The following is a 19526-nucleotide window of genomic DNA, read 5'->3' as shown; positions in this document are numbered from 1 at the left end:
TGTATGTATATGTGTGTGTGTGTGTGTATATATATGTGTGTGTGTATGTATATGTGTGTGTATGTGTGTATGGGTATATGTGTAAATGTGTACGTGTGTGTGTGTGTGTGTGTGTGTATATGTGCATATTTGTGTGTGTGTGTGTGTGTGTGTGTGTGTGTGTGTGTGTGTGTGTGTGTGTGTGTGTGTGTGTATATGTGCATATATATTTGTGTGTGTGTGTGTGTGTGTGTGTGTGTGTGTGTGTGTCTGTGAATAAGAGAGAGACAGAATCGTGAGGAACAGAAATGAAAAAACGAGGTGTGTGTGTGTGTGTGTGTGTGTTTGTGTGTGTACGTCGATGTGTGTGTGTGTGTGTGTATGTCGATGTGTGTGTGTGCGTATCTCTACGTTTGTGTGTATGTGTGTCTCTCTATGTCTGTGTATGTGTCCGAAAGGAAAGAGTTGAATGTTATTTGGTTCATTTCCAGCCATGTACTGTGTTGTGTGTACGACGGACAGGTCCATTAAATACGTTGCCGCAGACCAATTTTTGGCCTTGTTTAGGCCTGTAAACAGTAAAAAAAAAAGTTTTTCATTTCAGGATTAAAGATATACAGCTGATGTAAACCAAGCTAAATGAAGTCAATTATAAGGACGTTGTAAATGCAGGGGAACACAGGACTTTTGAAATGACGTAATCTGCCCCAGATTGCTGGCGAGCATGTGCAAATCGTGTGTGCCAGATAAGGATTGCAACATAAAATGTCTCATAAAGCTTCTAAAAGTAGCCAAAAATACTTGTAAACAAACTTACATAAAGGGGTGTGCCTTGGAAGATTTCGACAATTTTCTGATCAACTCTTCCAAAAAGTTGATATCTTCTAGCCCGTACTGCAAAATCTCCTGACGATGTGGGCCCGTGCCAGGCCTGTGGATGGCTAGTTGTACCCGCAACCTCCCCAATCGGCTCAGTGAGCGGACTTTGAACCTTGCGGGAATACCTCATGTGAACATGGAAAGCTTGGTGATTTATTCGATGGATGTCTTCATTTGGAAAGGCGATGCCGTCATTCCAAACATTCAGGTAGTTTCTGAACATGCAGAGGTAAATACTGCATGTGGTGTAATTTCTTCTTAACACCAATGGGAAGGTCATATCTGGGGCTTGTCAATGCACAGGGTAAGTTTAAAATGATATATATTTATTATTAATCATGTTGGGGAGGAGGATGGTGGGAGTGTGGGCTGTGAGGGTTGTTATAAATATATTGTGACGGTTATGACTGCGGGGTGGACTTCATGCACTAAAAACACGGTGTGCAGGTAAAAGCACAAACACATAAATATTAGAGTCGGTAATTACCTCCGCCACCAAAGGTGGATGCAAATTATGTTTTCACCCTTGTCTGTCTGTCTGTTTGGCTGTCTGCCTGTCTGTTTTGCTGTCTGTCTGTCTATTTGGCTGTCTGTTTGGCTGTTTGTCTGTCCGTTTGGCTGTCTGTTTGTCCGTTTGTAAACAAAATATCTCAAAACTTTGTGGACGGATTCGGATGAAATTTGGCAGAGATGTAGTATATATGACACGGACGAAATGATTATATTTTGGTTTGTGATTCTACACAAAAATTTTAAGTGATTCTTCACCATTGGGAGGGAGATAAGACCAAAAACGATACATAGCAGAATATCTCAAAAAGTGGTGGACGGATTTGGACGAAATTTGGTTGGGTGTCTGACAAGGACGATTCGATTCGATTTTGGTGCAGATGTGAATATGGATTCGGATATGAGAATTAATTAATTTTTAAGTGATTCTTCACCATTGGGGGATCAGGCCAAAAACGATACATAGCGGGATATCTCAAAAAGTTATGGATGGATTTGGACGAAACTTGTTGGACATGTTGGGTTTGTGACAAGGAAGAATGGATTCAATTTTGGTGAAGATCTGGATCCGGATTCAGCTAGTAGAATTTTAAAGTGATTCTTCACCATTGAGTGAGGAACTTCGTACATATGGCCAACCAGGTGGAGGTATGTGTGCTCTCTACTGAGTGCCGTTCTATTTTCCTTCGTATCCTATTTAAAATTTAGGTAAGCTGTTACACTTGTATGACAAATATGCGTTGCGCATGTGAGCAGATAGGGTTTTGTTCCCTCTTCCCCCCTTTTCTATTTCTCCAGCTTTATTAGTCCCCTCAGGGTAGGTGTGTTTCTCTCTGTTTTCTCTGTCTGTCTGTCCGTTTCACCCACTGGCGTAGCGAGGGGGAGGGGAGGGTGAAAAGGGGTGGTCGCCCCGAACGGCACTTTTGGGGGGCGGCAAATTTGTTGTTTTACATCTATCATTTATCGACACTTCGTACCATTTTGCCACGACGCATGAAAGCGCAAGCGAGAGAGGAGTTAACCTGTGCAAATGGCCCCGCCCTCTAATTGCTGACCAATGGCTGCGGCCAACGATATCCCCGAGAGAGGGGGCGGGAAAATAGGAGCACGTGGCATGCCGGGAAACGAGGCGGTTCGCGTTCATTGTAGTTCGTCGTTCACGCCTCATTAGTGTTCGCAGCTCATTTGTACAGGTGAGAAAAGCATAAGAACAAAAAAGCAGAATTTATTCGCAACGATTTTTAAAGGTTGAAAATTAATTTTCTTTATTTTCTTTGAAATCCTGTTGGATAAAACACGATATCATCTAATTAATACGTAAGCAAAAATGGCAGAATTCCCCTTTTGAAGGTCGAGGGGTGGCGGGCTGATGCGACATGGCGCTTCATGGAGGGGGGAAGCCACATAACCTCAGGGTCTTGCTGCTGATCGCCATCTTAGCAAAATCTTAATAATTCGTACTTGTAAAAGTACTCTTCCTCCCAGTGTCAGGATTCTCTCCTTGTCGATAAAGTTGTCATCATCGCGGAGCTCTCGTTCTCTCTGCTTCCATCTTTGGGGGTTAGCATGCCGAGCTTGCTTCTGCAGCCGTTTTTCTTCTCTTTTTAGATCACCTGGAACGAAGTTCAGTGGAGCTTATGCGATGGAGCGTTGTCCGTCAGTCTGGGACTCCATCAGTCCGTCCGTAAACACTTGAAACTTCTTATCCGAAACCGCTGATGGGATTGCGACCAAATTTGGCACAAATGATATTTGTTGTGTTGTGACTAAAGTTTGTTCACGGCATTAAAAAAAAATCGGGGTATAAGGGGGTTTATCGGGGGTCAAAATGGATCCAGGTTTTACCACCAAAATAGGAATTTGCTTTTTCATCTGAAACTACACACAATATTTAGATGAAACTTAACCACAACCTTCATCACCCGTGATGTACCAAAGTTTGTTCACTGTATTTAAAAAAATCTGCCCCCTTTGAGGGTCTTCGGGGGTCAAAGTGGGTCCAGGTTTGACTCCCCAAAATAGTATTTGCTTTCTTCTCTGAAACTACACATGCGATTCTTATGAAACTTCACCACAACCTTCACCACTCGTTTGTTCACGGTATTGGAAAAATTGGGGTCTGAGGAGATACACGGGGTATCAGGAGAGGAAGGGGGTTCATATATATGCTGGTGGGTGAATGTGGCGTTCATCCCGTTTCTGCGTTAAGTGTTATGCCGATCAGAAAGCAGCAGCCGTACTACTACAACCAACTTCGTACCCTTCCGGAATTGTTTGATTTATTTGTATTCAAATGTCTGGTGATTGTTTTGTATTTATTTATGCTAATGTGTACTTGTATATATTAACTGTCATTAATTTTAAAAGGCTTCGGCACTATCGAGCGATTTTTTATTTTTAAACTCCAAAAAAACGAATTTTTTTTTTTGGCCTAAAACACTCCAAGGCACTCACTGATGAACCTCTGAAAGTTTGACGAAGATCCATTTAGCCAACTCTGAGAAAAATGGCGACACACACACAGACCAACATCTTTTATATAATAGATTCATTTTTTTACATAATTTCCACAATTTTCTGAAAACAAAACAAAACAAAGGCAGAAAACAAAACTTTAACTGTTTACTTGCAAATGTACTGTACCTAATTTGATTTGTAATGAAGTTATTTCATTGGGCTTTATGTTTAATTCAGCATGTGAGTTGGGAGGGGGTGGCAATTTGACATCTCCGCCCCAGCGTCATTTTTCCTCGATACACCACTGGTCTCACCTGTCATTTTTTTGAATTTTTTTCCATAGCCTTTAACATATTCAACTGAAACTTGGTACATGGTTTTATTACCCTGTGCTTGCAATGTGAAAAGCAGGGTTAGGCACTCGGTTGCGTGCATGTGGGGTACCTACGTACGTGCGTGCATGCATATCTGCATTTTTGAAATTCATTTTCTCAGCAAACGTTGGTCCCATTGACATGAAATTTTACCACAGGTCCACCTCTGCCTGTATAATTTTTAGAAGGGACAGAGGGGAGGGACTAGGTGGCAAATTAAAGGTAACACAGTTATATGTATATAGTGTGTGTGTGTGTGTGTGTGTGTGTGTGTGTGTGTGTGTGTGTGTATATATATATATATATATATATATATTGTTACGGTTTTTAGAACCTTCACTTTGTAAATTTTAGTAAATGTTCCCTTATAAATGATCCCCTGTGAATATCCCCATTATTTGGCTTTATTAAAGATCGCACCCTAGTTAGTTCATGTACAACACGTAGAGCACCATAGGACCTCTCTGTAGTTATTTCATTATTATGTGTTTCAGTTAATGATCTGTTCCAAATAGTTGAATCTGCGTTGCATTAATCAAATAAGATATAGTCAGGTTCACTATGTCAATAAATTATATTTCGTTCAAAATCATGGTAGATTAGCAAACCTATACATTTTTGGAAAGGTTATAGCATAAGGAAACTAAAAATCAATGTTTACATTTGGAGAGATACCTCTATGGCGGCCATTTTGGATTTTCAAAATGGCCACTGTAAAATACATATTTTGTTCTATTTCTGCCTCTAATTACCCTAAAAACTTTAAAAAATATACTAAACCTATATTTTCAAGGACAAGGAATCCAATGAAAGTATCAAATTAGTGCTATGGGGAATGGTAAGACACGAATCAAAGGTTTTGAATTGCAAAATACTGTCTTTATATTCGCGATAAGTTGCATAATCAAATACATGTTATCATTTTGTACAGGCAGTTAATAACATCAAAATGTGTCACAATAATTCATATCACCAAACATACACAGGCAGTCAGCAAAATCATATATACACATGCAGTCAGTATAACTTCACATCTACACAGGCAGTCAATGACAAAATATACACAGGCAGTCAATGGCATCAAACATACACGATTACAGAATATGCCATTTAGAGTTCGTCATCACTGTCCTGTGTGTCGTATCCGACAATATAGTCCGCATCGTTTTCACAGTCCGTTCCACACAAGGAAAGGTCGGTCAAATTGATTGGCAAATCGAATTGGTCGAATGGTCGATCGAATCGAATCGAATCGAATCGATTGAATTGGTCGAATGGTCGAATGGTCGATCGAAGCGATTGGTCGAATTGGTCGAATCGAATTGGTCGGAATTGGCAAATGTAAACATTGATTTTCAGATTTTCCATGTAATAACGTTTCCAAAAATGTATAGGTTTGCTAATCTACCATGATTTTGAACGAAAAAACATAGTGAACCTGACTAATAGGACCCTTCAATTTCCCCAATCATCTCTCCCGCTCTTCAAAGTGCAGAGAGAGCGGTAGGGCAGCGTTCGCTGCTCCTTGTCTTGATTCGATTGCTTGCCCCAAGCCGCCATTGAACATGCGGTCTCAAGCCGAGGAAAAAGGGGGCGGGACGCAAGAACAAGGTGTGGCACGTCAACTCACCATCAGAGGTGGAGCCAGCGAGCCCTCGCCAGCCAACCAGGGCCGAGGTGAGCCGACCGGTAGGCGTGTCATCGGAGCCGGTGGCTTGATACAACAACAGACAATAAAAGCGGTTGCGAGGGACTGCTTCACAGATGAGTGAGAGGGATGAGTGCATCGACAGATGAAAGAGAGTAGAGCTGAGTGCGAAGGTCCGAGGTGCGAGAGGAGAACACGCTGAGAGTGGGTCCATTGGCAACAACAACATCGCCAGATATTCACATTGTCAGCCCGCATGAAACTAATACGGGCAGCTGCCGCCGGGTTTCACCTCAAGCCCGGAGCGTGGACTGGAGCCAACCTCGACGCTGTGCAATGTGCATCTAACCGGACCTCCCTGCCCTGCCAGCCTGCCTGGACCTTCTCCTCCTTCCAACCATTCCTTCCTGCCATTCCCTGTTCGTGTAAGTCTGTTTGTTTGTCCGGGATTGTAATATAAGACTGTTTTAAGGCTGCCCTGTGTACCTGCTTCTTCCTCTCCTTGTAAATGCCCTCCTTTCGTTTCCTCTTCATTTCGTGTACATAATTAATAAATATCTGTTATTCCTTTACTTTGGTTTCTTCTTTCCCCGATCGCTTTAGTCCCTTCTTCCAATTGAGTACCTGTGGCACGATCCGGCCAACGCTCGGAGTCGGGTTAGTCCTTTGTTAACGGCTCGAGCTGCGGATTACTAAACCGCTCGGCAATCTTCCATCTTGTCCGTGGCTCGAGCAGAAGTAGCGCCCTGCTTTGCGGCGAGGTTGGCGAAGGTATCTGGGACTCCATTGACCAGTCACCCTGGTCAACCTCACCCCCGCAAAGGAGCGCGATACCTTCTAGGACTCGGACGGCCAGTGTGATAGACGAGGGGATTGAACCCCCCTCGATAAGGGGAGTGCCGAAAGCGAGATCCGTAACAATATATATATACAGTGCATTCAGAAAGTATTCACACCCCTTCACTTTTTTCACATTTTGTTATGTTGCAGCCTTATGCTGAAATGGTTTAAATTCATTTTTTCTCTCATCAATCTACACTCAATACCCCATAATGAAAAAGAGAAAACAGGATTTTAGAAAGTTTTGCAAATTTATGAAAAATAAAAAACTGAAATATCACATTGACATAAGTATTCAGACCCTTTGCTATGACACTTGAAATTTAGCTCAGGTGCCTCCAAATTCTCTTGATCATCTTTGAGATGTTTTCACAGCGTGATTGGAGTCCACCTGTGGTAAATTCAATTGATTGGACATGATTTGGAAAGGCACACACCTGTCTATATAAGGTCTCACAGCTGACAATGCATATCAGAGTAAAAACCAAACCATGAGGTCGAAGGAACTGCCTGCAGAGCTATGAGACAGGATTGTGTCGAGGCACAGATCTGGGGAAGCCTACAAAAAAATTCTGCTGCATTGAAGGTTCCCAAGAGCACAGTGGCCTCCATAATTCTTAAATGGAAGAAGTTTGGTGGAACAACCAGGACTCTTCCTAGAGCTGGTCGCCCTGCCAAACCGAGCAATCGGGGGAGAAGGGCCTTGGTAAGAGAGGTGACCAAGATCCCGATGGTCACTCTGGCTGAGCTCGTGGCTCGTGGATATATATATATATATATATATATATATATATATATATATATATATATATATATATATATATATATATATTGTTGCGGATATGGGATTTGCATCCATCCATATCCGCTTGTAAATATTCCCCAATTTCCTCAATACTTCCCAACTATCCCCAATCCCCCATTCCCTAGTCCCATTTTCTGTAAACAACACTCTGTAGACCCGACCTCCCCCTATTTCCCCCATTAAATGTCGTGCCAGGTTCACCGCATCTCATGTAAGACAACTATAGGACATCTTGCTAGTTATTCTTAGTCTATGTCAGTTAAGGACTCGTTTCCATTAATTCTGACCCTTCGTTGCACCAGAATGTGATTGTATGGCACCGTTAGGAAGTTTAGGACCTCCCAATACCTCCCCGCAGCTCTTCCTCACGGTTCAGCAACAACAACAACAACAACAGCAACGGCAGCGGCGGGCGCGGGAAGTGCGCGTCCTCACTCCGGCTTGGTTGGTAGGGGGTGTTGGGAGGGCACCAGGCCTTCCCAACGAGCCGCCATCGAACATGTGCTCGACGGGGTTACCAAATAGGGGCTCCATGTCAGCTCCTCGTCAAGGGCGGAGCCCGGTAACCCCCGCACCTAATGGAAGCGGCGGACCGGCCCCAGTGGGGCGGAGCCAACCAGCCGAGGGCGTGTCACTCCCCGCTGAGCATGCGCAGGAAGAGGGAGGTGACGTCAGATGCGCGCTGAGCTTGGAGCAAGCAAGACCACCTCCGAACGCTGTGAGGCCTCCCCGCATCTTCTTGACTGGACCGTGCTTTATCCTGTCCCCGAGCCAAGGTGCACCTTGTGCCATCGAACTACCTGTCCCTCCCTGCCATCAATCCCTGTGTAAGTCAGCCTTGTTCCGTTTGTCTGTGGTCTGTCCGGGAATAGATAAGATTGTATTTAAGTGCCCATCTCTTCTGTGTCTTTTACCTCACTCTGCCGTGTAATCTACCCCCTTTTCTCCACCACTGTAATTATACCCTCCTCCGGAGGTCTTGAGAACTGTACCCCTTGCGTCATTTCCTCTTTCCCAGTCGTCGTGTCCTTTCCATCATTGATTTGGCATAGCGCGATTTGGTCAACGTCTGGGTGAATCGGGTGAGTTGGGGAAGAATCGGGGGAACTGTTAGGTCGCGGCAATACCACCGCTCGGTAAATAACATCTAAACCGCGTCCGTAACAATTGGTGTCAGGAGTGTCGGATTCGGACCTGGGACTAAATTTGTTAGGCCCAAATTTTGGAACACCAATTGTGTTATTAGCAGTAACAATTGGTGTCTGGGAGTGAGATACGGACCCGAAGCGCGCTTAACGCGCTCAAAATTACAAGTCACCGAAATTTGATTTTGTTTTACAAAAAACCCGAATTTTGAAAGTCGCGCTATGGGAGATCAAGACGGCTGGGTTCCGGTAGAGGAGAGTGAAGCAGGGTCGATCCAGGACCAAATTGAGGGACATGAGGAGAGCGAAGCAGTGAGGGCGGCAGGTTCGCAAAATGGCGTCCTCGCGCACGAGGTTACGGGCGCGCAAAATGGCGCCTCGCAGATGGCTACGGTGACCGCGCCCGCGACCGTAGCAGCGCCGCTGGTGGATTTGAACCTTTTTTTTATACAAATGAAGGCCCTTATGGCCCAGAATAGCGAACGGTTAGAACAAAGGATGGGGTCCAATAGCGAGAAATTGAGGGAGGACATGGGGGCCAATAGCCAACGGTTAGAACAAAGGATGTGGTCCAATAGCGAGAAATTGAGGGAGGACATGGGGGCCCAGATCGGAGGGTTAGGGAGTAGAATAGAGGGATTAGGAAACAAATTTGAGGGACTAGACAACAAATTTGAGGGATTAGACAATAGATTAGGGGAAATACAGGAGGGGTTAACGGGGGTAGAAAACAGAATGGCCGCTCAAGATAATCAAATGGAAGGGATGAAAAAGGGGTTAGAGGGGTTAGAAAACAGTATGGAAGGCAAATTGAGGGACATGAGGGACCAAGCGGAAAGGGAAGTTAAAAAAATGGGGCAGCAGATAGAGGGGGTCAGAATGGGGGTAGAAACTAAATTGGATGCTCACAGGGAGGAAATGGAGCAGATGAGGGTGGCATCAGGGTAGGAGATGCAAGTGATGGGAGAGGAGATCAGAAGAGGTGTGAGTGAGGAGGTCGGAGGAGTGCGCGAGGAGGTGAGGCACTGTGAGGAGCGCATGGAGAAGGAGGTGAGAAAGGGGACTGTAAAATTGCAAGGTGGTATAGAGGGGTTGACGCTGGGAGTAGAACAACTGACAGTGGGACAAAAGGAGTTGGGGGACCAGGTAAAGAAGAACACAGCGGTAATAGAGGGTTTAAAATCGACACAGAAGGAGATGAAAAAGGACGTAGGGGTAATTAAAAAAGAGTGTCAGACAGTACATGAGGACCTGACGAGGAAAATGAACAAGGTGGTAGAGGTGATGGAGGTTAAAGAGCGGGAGGTGCGGGAGCACATAGAAAAAAATAAGGTGGAGTTAGAGGAAGAACTTAAGGGGGCGCACGAGGAGATGAAGGAGGTGAAGCAGAAATTAGAAGAAGTGGAAGAAGGGGTGAGCGAAATTAAGAAGCGACGGAGAGAGGATAAGAAAGAGATAAAGGAGGCAGTAAAATAATTGGTCCAAAGTCTGTGTTCGGATCGTGATGATGTGCTCATTAACCGGATGAGGGATTCGCAGGTGATGGAGGAGAAGCGAAGAGAAAGAGGACCCGGTGTAAGTGGTGACCAATATGGTCGTGCGTATGATGCGCCAGGTGATTTAATAAGCTTGGGGGTCGAGATGGACCCGGGTGTTCGTGAGAGGCCGTTGGTGAAGTGTGCGACAGGTCTGGTGTGTGAAAAAGGAGATGTGCGAGAAAGTCCGACTCTGGGGTGCATGGGGAAAGAGTGCGCTGTCAAAAGTAAGGAAGAGTGTACACCTGTGGTGAGTGTTACAGAGGGTGTAACGGGAGAGTGTGCGCGAGAAAGGTGTGTAACGGACGGGTGCATGAGGAAAGAGTGCGCTGTCGAGAGTAAGGGGGAGTGCGCTGTCAAGAGTGGAGGTGAGAGTAGTAAGAGTGACACGGAGCGTGAGTTGGTTGTGACAGGTGAGAAAGGAAGCACACCTGGAATGGTAGAGCGTGTGTGGGAATGCACGCTGGAATTGGTAGTGAGGCACGTGGTTGGGTGTGCGAGTGAGAGCACACCTGTGATCGTCACAGAGGAGGTGACCGAGGAGGGGGCGCGAAGAGGTGTGTTGGTGAGGTGTGTGAGTGACGAATGTGTGCCAAGGTGTTCGGTGGTCAGGTGTGTGACCAAGTCTGTGAGTGGAATGAGTGTACCTGGGTGTGTAAGAGAAGGTGCAATGACCAAGAGCAGGGAAACGGCTGGATGTATGAGCAAGAAAGGGGTAGCGTATGCGTGTAAGCATGCAGGTGAGGCATCGACGGTAACCGGGTTAGCGGTTAGAGCGACTTATAGCCGAATCGGGCCCTCGGTGCGTGCCGGGCTTCGCGTGCCGCGAGAACCAGCGGGGATCCGAGCCACGGCGGGTTCGAAAGGACCGCCGTACGCGATCCACGCTGGGCCTCGCTTTGAACGGCCGCGTCCGTGCTCCACTAGGCGGAGCGGGCAGCCCGATAGGAAGGGTCGTCATGGCGACCACTTTTTGTTGAGGCAGTCCGGCAGGTCGAGATCGGGCCATGGGATGGCTCCGTGCCGAGATGGTGCGTGGGACCTCGGCCCGGGTAAACCTCCTTCCCTGCACCGAATGCGGGACGTATCCAGCCGCTGGCACCAAACAACCCGCATTCATGGCTTGGCTGTACGAAGCCGAGCTTTAGAAGTGAATTGGCGCACCGAGAGGCATTAGTAAGTAGACTGTAATGACGAGGATAGTGTTTTGACCCCGAAATTAGAAAAACAAAATTTGATGATTGGCAAAGGATTGGCAGTAATGATTGGCAGATGATGGGTAGTGATTGGCAAATTTTTGATTTGTTGAAATTTGATGTGCAAAATTGGTAGTGGGAGGTGCCCGATGTGGTGGGATGGCAACTCTGTCATCCCTCACAGTGGGGGCAAATGCGCTATAGATTATGGGGTGTATGGCAGTGAAAACTAGCCTGGGTGGGTTAGGTTATATTGATAGGGACTAGAGGTGACTATGGGTGACAAGATTTAAGTAAGAGACTTGGTACCTGTAGTGGGGACGTAGTAGCTTAGTGTTTGATAATGACGTGGGAGCGCTGAGTGTAAGGGAAGACGGAGGAGCGCGAGTTTTAGAAGGGAGTAGACAGAGCAGATGATGCAGTGTGAATGGAAGTGCTGGTGAGCAGCTTCAAATGAGGCATCGGTGAGGCAATGCTCCGAGGTGAGTAGTGAGTGTTGTGGATCAGCGCGAATGCGCTTGGGGGAGAGAAGGGTGCAGGCGGCACCAAGTATGAGAGCACAGGTGTGCAAGTACAGGTGTGTGAAATATATGGAGCAGAGAATGAGTGGTGTGGAGAGAGTTAGAGTAAGTGGTACGGAGTGGTGTGCATGGTGCGAAGGTGTGGATGGGGGAAGAGTGGACCCCTTTTCACGAGTACCCGGGGAGGGTAGGTTAAAGAATAGTTAGAAGGTATAGGTAAATTGTGGTTGGATATTGGCATTTGTGGTGCAGTTGCAGAATGGTATTGTGGATGGGTGCATTGGTGTGGTGAAATTGCCTGGTCGTGTGGCCTGTTAGTATGAGTGTGAATGGTTGGGCACTCCGCCACTGTTAGATGTCGGCCAGGTGAGGCCGCAGGTGGGCTCTGGGAGCCGTTAGTGTCAGTGGGTGCCTGAGGATCCCGGGTGTGGATCGGGCAGCCCGTGCCAGAGAGGGCACTGAGGGGGTGAGAGTGCGAGAGGGCCTTCCCCAGTTAGTTAGGTTAGGGTGAGGAGCAGGTGAGCTCGGTAGGCAACAACAGTGGTGGAGGTGTGCAGGTGGGCGGACCAGCTGGGAGCGTCACACGACCCAGCCACCGAAATTGTGCGGGGGCACCGAGTGTTGAATCGGGGAGTGAGACCCAAATTGATGGTGTGCACCACAGATGGTCAATGGGATTTTGGTTCTTCGAACCACATAGAGTAATGAGGGCCAATGGTTTGGCAGGAGAAAGACCCCGGGTAATTTAAAGTTGTTAAAGTCATTTAGGAAATAGTTAGGATTGATGAACCTGTCGCACCATACGCAGCCACTTACCTGAGGTGATGATGATGACTCCACACCTGTGTTTTCTTTGTTTTGTGTTGCAGGAAATGCAGGAAATGAGAATTGCTGTTTGGATTTGTGAGACGCATCACGACGTGGATAAGACATTGGGGTGATTCCATCTCTCCCTCCTTAGGAGGGACTGATGATGAATTGGTGATGGCAGATTTTGATGTTGAGTTGGAGATGGCAGATTTTGATGAGAGTTGGAAATGGCAAATTTGATTGGTTAGGAGGGAGAGAAGACGAATTTGGTTTATGGGAGGAACGGGAAGACAGTAGGGACGTTTGTTGATGTGTAAAGTAGATGTTTATGGGTAGTGTTGTGTTTTGTGGATACAGTAAGGGGTAAGGGAGGGGCAATGTAGGTTACCTGGTGGGGGAGGGGGGCGTACGGTAGGAACGTACCTGTCTCACCTGGTTCCCATGTGCCCCCAGTGTGCATTACCTTGTATTGCATGCACTTTTGCGCCCTTACCACCTTACTCACTTGTCTTATTTTGTCTCCCACCTCCGAGGATCTGGCTTTGGGGCAGAGAGAGAGGAGAGAGAGGTGCTGGCTCCGCAGTTGTGGGCCTGTACTTCCGCTGCTGGCTGCCTGGATCGATACACCATATGGACCGCAATTTTTGTGGCCGCCCACAATGGACCGCAGTTCTTTTGCGGTCAAGCACCACCCGTGGATGGACCTGGGTCAACGTGGCACCTATGCCATACAGGTGAACCACTTTTAGTTGGCCCCCTGATGGCCGCAATTAAGAAATGGACGCGGTTGGCGCCTTTCTTTATTTCTAAAGAAGCCAGAAGGCCAAGTGCACTCCATGAAGGCAAGACCAGCGGCAGAACATCGGCCGGCTGCGACACCACCGGTGACCATGGACACTTAATTGTGCATTGTTATTGAACACTTTATTGGTGCACCGGATGGTGCTGACTGTGCGTAATGGGGTGGTGCTTTTGGTGCTTGGACGGGGTGCTCTGCACATTATTAAAGGCCGTAGGGCCACAGGGCACTCGTGGGTTGGTGTATCGATGCTGGCATGCGTGCTCTCCCTATGCATAACATCTGCATGTGTTCCTCAAAGAACAGGTCCTGGATCGTAGTGTAAATATCAGTGTAGTCTTGTATAAATGATGCTCCCTACCGGCTGTATGTTTAGTTTGAGGAGGCTTTCCGCGATTCGGTTATCCTGTGGGTGTGTTTCTGTTAGGAGAAGGGTGCAACGTCGCAGGGGGACATATTTACTCATTTGTGAACATCTGTAAAACTGTCGCACTCAGGGTTGAGTTAATAGTAGAGGGAACTACATCTGAGTGCCACACTAAAGTAGGTAAAAATTTATCGGGTCGGGACGCCCCGAGGTAGAGAAGGGTGCAATGTTGCGGATATGGGATTTGCATCCATCCATATCCGCTTGTAAATATTCCCCTATTTCCTCAATACTTCCCAACTATCCCCAATCCCCCATTCCCTAGTCCCATTGCATGTAAATAACAATCAGTAGAGCCGACCTTCCCCTTATGGTGTAAAAATAACTTCCCCAATAACAATCAGTAGAGCCGACCATCCACGTGGTCGTCCAGAGACGGCCTCCGTCCGGCTCTCGACGGTCCCCGACATGTCCTGCGAAGATGGTGGCAGGCGAAGGCAGGGACTCATAGTGCGTCTCCCGAACAAGGCAGATGTTGGGGTGGAACGGCAAAGGGCGGACTTTAGCGCGGCTGGCGGTTACTCAGCCGTTCTCACTCGCGCATCTCAGAATGCACTGTATTCGGTTCAAGCGCGTCTGGCTGCGCCTGCGTATCTGTACCGTTCTCGTGCAAGTGCGTGAAGTTCATCAAGTTCATCAACTGCCGCGAGTCCTGTGTTCAACAGCTTTAACCGCTCATTTAGTCATTCTCTCTCGCAGCTAGTCCTCTCGAGGGCTTTCGCGCAGCGGGTTTTATAGCTACGCCCCCCGAACCTTCTCACCACGCCCTGTGACGCCATGTCGCCGTCACCACCTCCGAGCTCTGATTGGCGGCTCGTGCTTACCGTCAGCGCTTCCGCCGCTCCGCCCTCGACTCCGCCCTGGTCCTCCTAGCCTGCCTCGTGTTAACTCGCCCAATGATCAACCAACGTTTAGCAAAATGGATTGAGGCTACGGACGTAGGATGATCGGTGACAGTGCGGCCTATTCTCCTGGCTCCTACTCAACGCAGAACTAACAAAGGAAAAGGACTAAGCTTACAAATACTAAGACATAACTATACTATCGCGAGGCTACATGTTGCTTGTGTGACTAACTATGGGGGGCAAACCTTAACCTTTATTAGGCTCACTTTACAGACTCAAAACCGCAACACTGCCCCCCTCCCTCGTCAGACTCGTCCCTGAGTCGAACCTACAAAAACTGTAACGACCGGTTTTGAGAAAGATTTGGGACTAACTTTTAATTATGTGTGACACTTAGATGTGGTCCCCCCTAACATTTATTCTAACCCGTGTATGCGACAGTTTTAAAACACTAAATATGTCCCACCTACTGCGTTGAGTAGCTAACTGACAGAGTCACGCCCACAATTAACCGAATTGCGGAATTATTTTCAAACTAAACATAAAGCCGGTGGGCAGCATTTTATATACAAGCACAAAACCTAACCTTATTTACAATTATATGACCCAGGACCTGTCCTTTTTGGAAAGAAGATTGGAGGGGAGAGAAAAACAAAGCAAAGCACAAATACACATTTCAATTCACATTTCACAATTCTGCTGTTGTCTGGCATCTTCTTCTTGCTTCCTGCATCTTCTGTGTGCATAAAACTTAGTTTTTCTTTCCTAGCACACCAATAATAAAAATGTACAAAAGTGTTTATTGTATTTGCCAGCAGGGCCAACCCTATGTGGTTCAACTGCGTGACATTGATGCCACTCAAAACAAGTGGTCCGAAGATGCAAGGTGAGTCTGCAGCAAAGTGCTGCACAGCAAAAGTGTAAGGCCACAAAACCTGTGGTCCATAATGTGTAATGTGTTAATGTGCAGCAAAGTGTCTGTGGCAGCAAGGTGCTGCACATGTGCAGAAAAGTTATAACCAATGAAACGGCAGCAAAGTGCCACGCAGTTCATCTGCACAGATGTAGCAAAGTGCAGCAGGGGTGCTGCACAGGTATAGCAAGGTGCAGCTGCACAGTTCAACCTCCAAAATGGTCCTGGGGTGGGGGGAGAGACACAGCACCACTAGCAAAGTGGAAAGGGCACAGAGGAACACAGCAATACAAGTTAATGCAGCATGAGGGGCACGGAAGAGCGAGCAGAGCAAGCTTGTCCCTAACCGTTCGTACCCCCCAATGTCAGCTTACACTACTCTTGCCCTTCCCTGGTACTTACAAATTCAAATCTGTCTCTACGTCCTGTCTCCCATACCACCCTCTACTCCAAATTCGTCTCCCAATCCCTCCCTGGATGGAAGGAATGGAACAAACACAATGTCTCATCACGTCCTGATGCATCTTGCACTCAAATCGCTTGCACTTGGTCTTGGTGCGGAGCTTCGTTCTCCTGGGTGAATGGATGTGGATGGCGCGAAGGGAATTTCTCTCATCCTAACTACTCGAATGACATTAACTTACTTACACTACCCAGGGTCATACCCTGCCAATTGGCCTCTTTAAACTATGTGGTTCTAAAAACCGAATTCCCCATTGACCACTGCGGTGCCCCTAAATTTGGGTCTCACTCCCCAATTTTTCTTACTGTGCCCTTGCACAATTTCGGGGCTGGGTCATGTGGGTCTACTAGCAGGTCCAACTACCTGCACACCTCCGCCACTGAAGTCGCCACCCGAGCTTACCTGCTCCTGCGACTACCTAAACTGGGGAAGGCCCCTTCCTGGCACATTACCCCTCTGATGCCCTCAATGGCATTGGGCTACCCGGGTCCTTCCCTTGGATCCTCGGGCCCCACTGAACAACTTACAACTACTCTGACTGGCTCCCAGAGCCTACCTACGGCCTCACCTGGCCGACAGATTACCAGTGACGGAGTGCTTCAATAACCATACTCACCAATTAAGCCACACGCCCAGCCATTCACTGACTCATGCACCCAACCAAAGCACTACCTTGCCACTATCCGCAACACAGGTGTCAATATCCAAAAAATTTACCGAAGCCCTCTACCTGGCTTTAAACTACCCTCCCCGGGTATTCCTGAATGGATCCATCTCCCCCCATTCACTCCTTCGCACCATGCATTCCACACCATTTATTCTGCACCAAGCATTCCACACCATTTATTCGCACACCAATTATTTCGCACACCACTACTTTCGCACACCTTTTGTGCTTACACCCCTTTTCCCATACACTTCAACACAACTCCATTTGTCTCCATACACAGTTCCTCACACACACAGCATCATCTATCTAGCTGCTTTTTCCCTAAAACTCGTGCTTTCCCGTCTTCCCTTACACTAAGCACTCCCTCGTCATTAACAACCATCTAATCTCTCGACGTCCCCTCTACAGTACAAATATCTCTACTTAAATCTTGTCCTCTACTGTCATCTAATTCCCTAACAATTAACCTCGCCCACCCTCGGCTAGCTTCGGTGCCCCATGGAGGTAACCATCGCTGGTCCCTCCATGTGCATGTCACTGCCACCCCCCTAATCTAATGCTCATGAGCCTGAGGTGAGGAATGGTGATACCACCATTCCCCCATGCCGGGCACCATTCCCCAACACTATTGCTAATCGTCCACTACACTGGAGCCTCTCCAAGTGGGAATACATCGTCATGGCTCGACCTCGAAAGGCCGAGCGATCCGTGCGGGTGGTTGGTCTACTGTAGGTTGGGTCCGTCCGGCATTTTCGATCCAAGGGAGGAGGCATGGAAGGGCCAAGATTCAAAGCGCCATCCCTACGCGAGGCCTTGTGGTCCCACGCACGATGGCCCAAATGCCCACGGTCGGAGCACCGCAGCCGACAAGGGGCGCGGCTCCGAACTCTCCTTCCTCCCCTTGAACCGTGCTGATCGCCTTTCCCGCCACGACGTGGCACCAACGATACAGGGCGGGGGCCGGCACGAACCATGCACGGCGGTCCTTGTGAGACCGCCATGGCATCGATCCCCGCCGGTCCCAGCCACACACCAAGCACACAACTCACCGAGGCCTCACGTCGTCTATACGTCGCGCTAAACGCTACCCCGGTCTGCGTCGATGCTCGAGCCGCATTCTCACCCCACGCGACCCATTCCACATTCGCACACCGCGGCGCCTCTATACATGCCATACATTCCGTTACCGCACTCTCCTGTGCACACTCTTCTGTTACACACTCAGGTGCACACCACCCAGGCGTACTCACGCCGTTCGCACACTCCATTATCACACACCCTCTCGCACATCCTGGCGCACTCATACCACTCACACACTCCGTTACACACTCTGTAACACCATCGGCCATCGCACACTCTCACGCACACCCTGGCGCACACTCTTTTGTTACACACTCAGTAACAACCATGGGTGTGCACTCTCCTGGTACACACCCAATCACACACTCTGGTGTGCACTCCTGCACACTCTCTACAACACGCTCTGGTGTGCACTCCTGCACACTCTCTTCAACATGCTCTGGTGTGCATTCCCTCTCACTCTCCTCGGCCATCGCACACTCTGTAACACACTCTTCTCCGACACACTCTTCCCACATACACTCACTCGGGCTCGAGTTTCGGATAGCTCAACCGCTCGGCAAAATTCCAGCTTGTCCGTGGCTCGGGCAGAAGTAGCGCCCTGCTTTGCGGCGAGGTTGGCGAAGGTATCTGGGAACCCATTGACCAGTCACCCTGGTCAATCTCAACCCTGCAAAGGAGCGCGATATCTTCTAGGACTCGGATGGCCAGCTTAATAGACGAGGTGATTAAACCCCCCTCGGTAAGGGGAGCGCCGTAATTCAAGATCCGCAACAATTGGTGTCAGGAGTGGGATTTAGAACCTGGGACTAAATTTATTTAGACCAAATTTTGGACACCAATTGTGCTATTGGCCGCAACAATTGGTGTCGGGAAGTGGGATTGGACCCGAACCAAATTTTAATCCATCTGAAAAATTTGGTCAAAATTAGGAGTGGCCGAAATCTAGTATTAAAAACCAAATTATATCGTGCCATGGATGGTCAAGGCGGTCGGATGCTTGGTCAAAATTAGGAGCGGCCGAAATCTAGTATTAAAAACCAAATTATATCGTGCCATGGATGGTCAAGGCGGTCGGATGCCGGTGGGGGAGATAGAAGAGGGGGTAGAGTCGACCCAGGACCCCAGGGAGGAGATGGGGGAGATAGAGGAGGAGGTTGAAGAAGGTGCGGTAGAGGGGGTTGCAGGCGCACAAGATGGCGGCGCCTCGCACGTGGTCGCGGCGGCACAAGATGGCGGCGCCTCGCACATGGCGGCAGGGGCCGCGCCCGCTGCACAAATCGGGGGAATGAATGTGCAGGACCTCATGGCGCAGATCTATGCAGCCATACGAATGGGGAATGAGGAATTAAAAAATGATATGGGAGACCAAATTGGCGGACTGAGGAATGATATGGGAAGCCAAATTGGGGGCCTAGAAGTCAAATTTAGGGGATTAGAAAACCACATTGGGGGATTGAGAGACGGGTTGAGTAATTTGGAAGATAGAATGGGGGAGCGATTAGAAAGCCAAATTGGGGGGCGAATTGGAGGACGTGAATGGCCAAGCCAAAGTAATTAATGAGGGGTTGGCGAGGGACAAAGCCATGTATGAGGCAAAAGAATTGGAGAGGGAGGTTAACCGCAGGTC

At 48.0% G+C, this 19526-nt stretch overlaps 1 protein-coding gene across 1 annotated transcript in view; it reads left to right on the top strand.

The window, feature by feature from the left end:
• The first annotated feature begins 2501 nt into the window (after positions 1–2501).
• The window catches only part of LOC137434058 (ras-associating and dilute domain-containing protein), a 90149-nt gene continuing 73124 nt past the window's right edge, over positions 2502–19526 (top strand). Inside the window, exon 1 of the mRNA XM_068126691.2 lies at positions 2502–2561. The gene's annotated coding sequence lies outside the window, so the exon portion shown is untranslated. The remainder of the gene's footprint in view (positions 2562–19526) is intronic.

Source organism: Myxine glutinosa, chromosome 10, assembly GCF_964187855.1.
Source record: "Myxine glutinosa chromosome 10, kmMyxGlut1.1, whole genome shotgun sequence".
Lineage (NCBI taxonomy): Eukaryota > Metazoa > Chordata > Myxini > Myxiniformes > Myxinidae > Myxine > Myxine glutinosa.
This window is presented reverse-complemented; position numbering and strand designations above follow the sequence as displayed.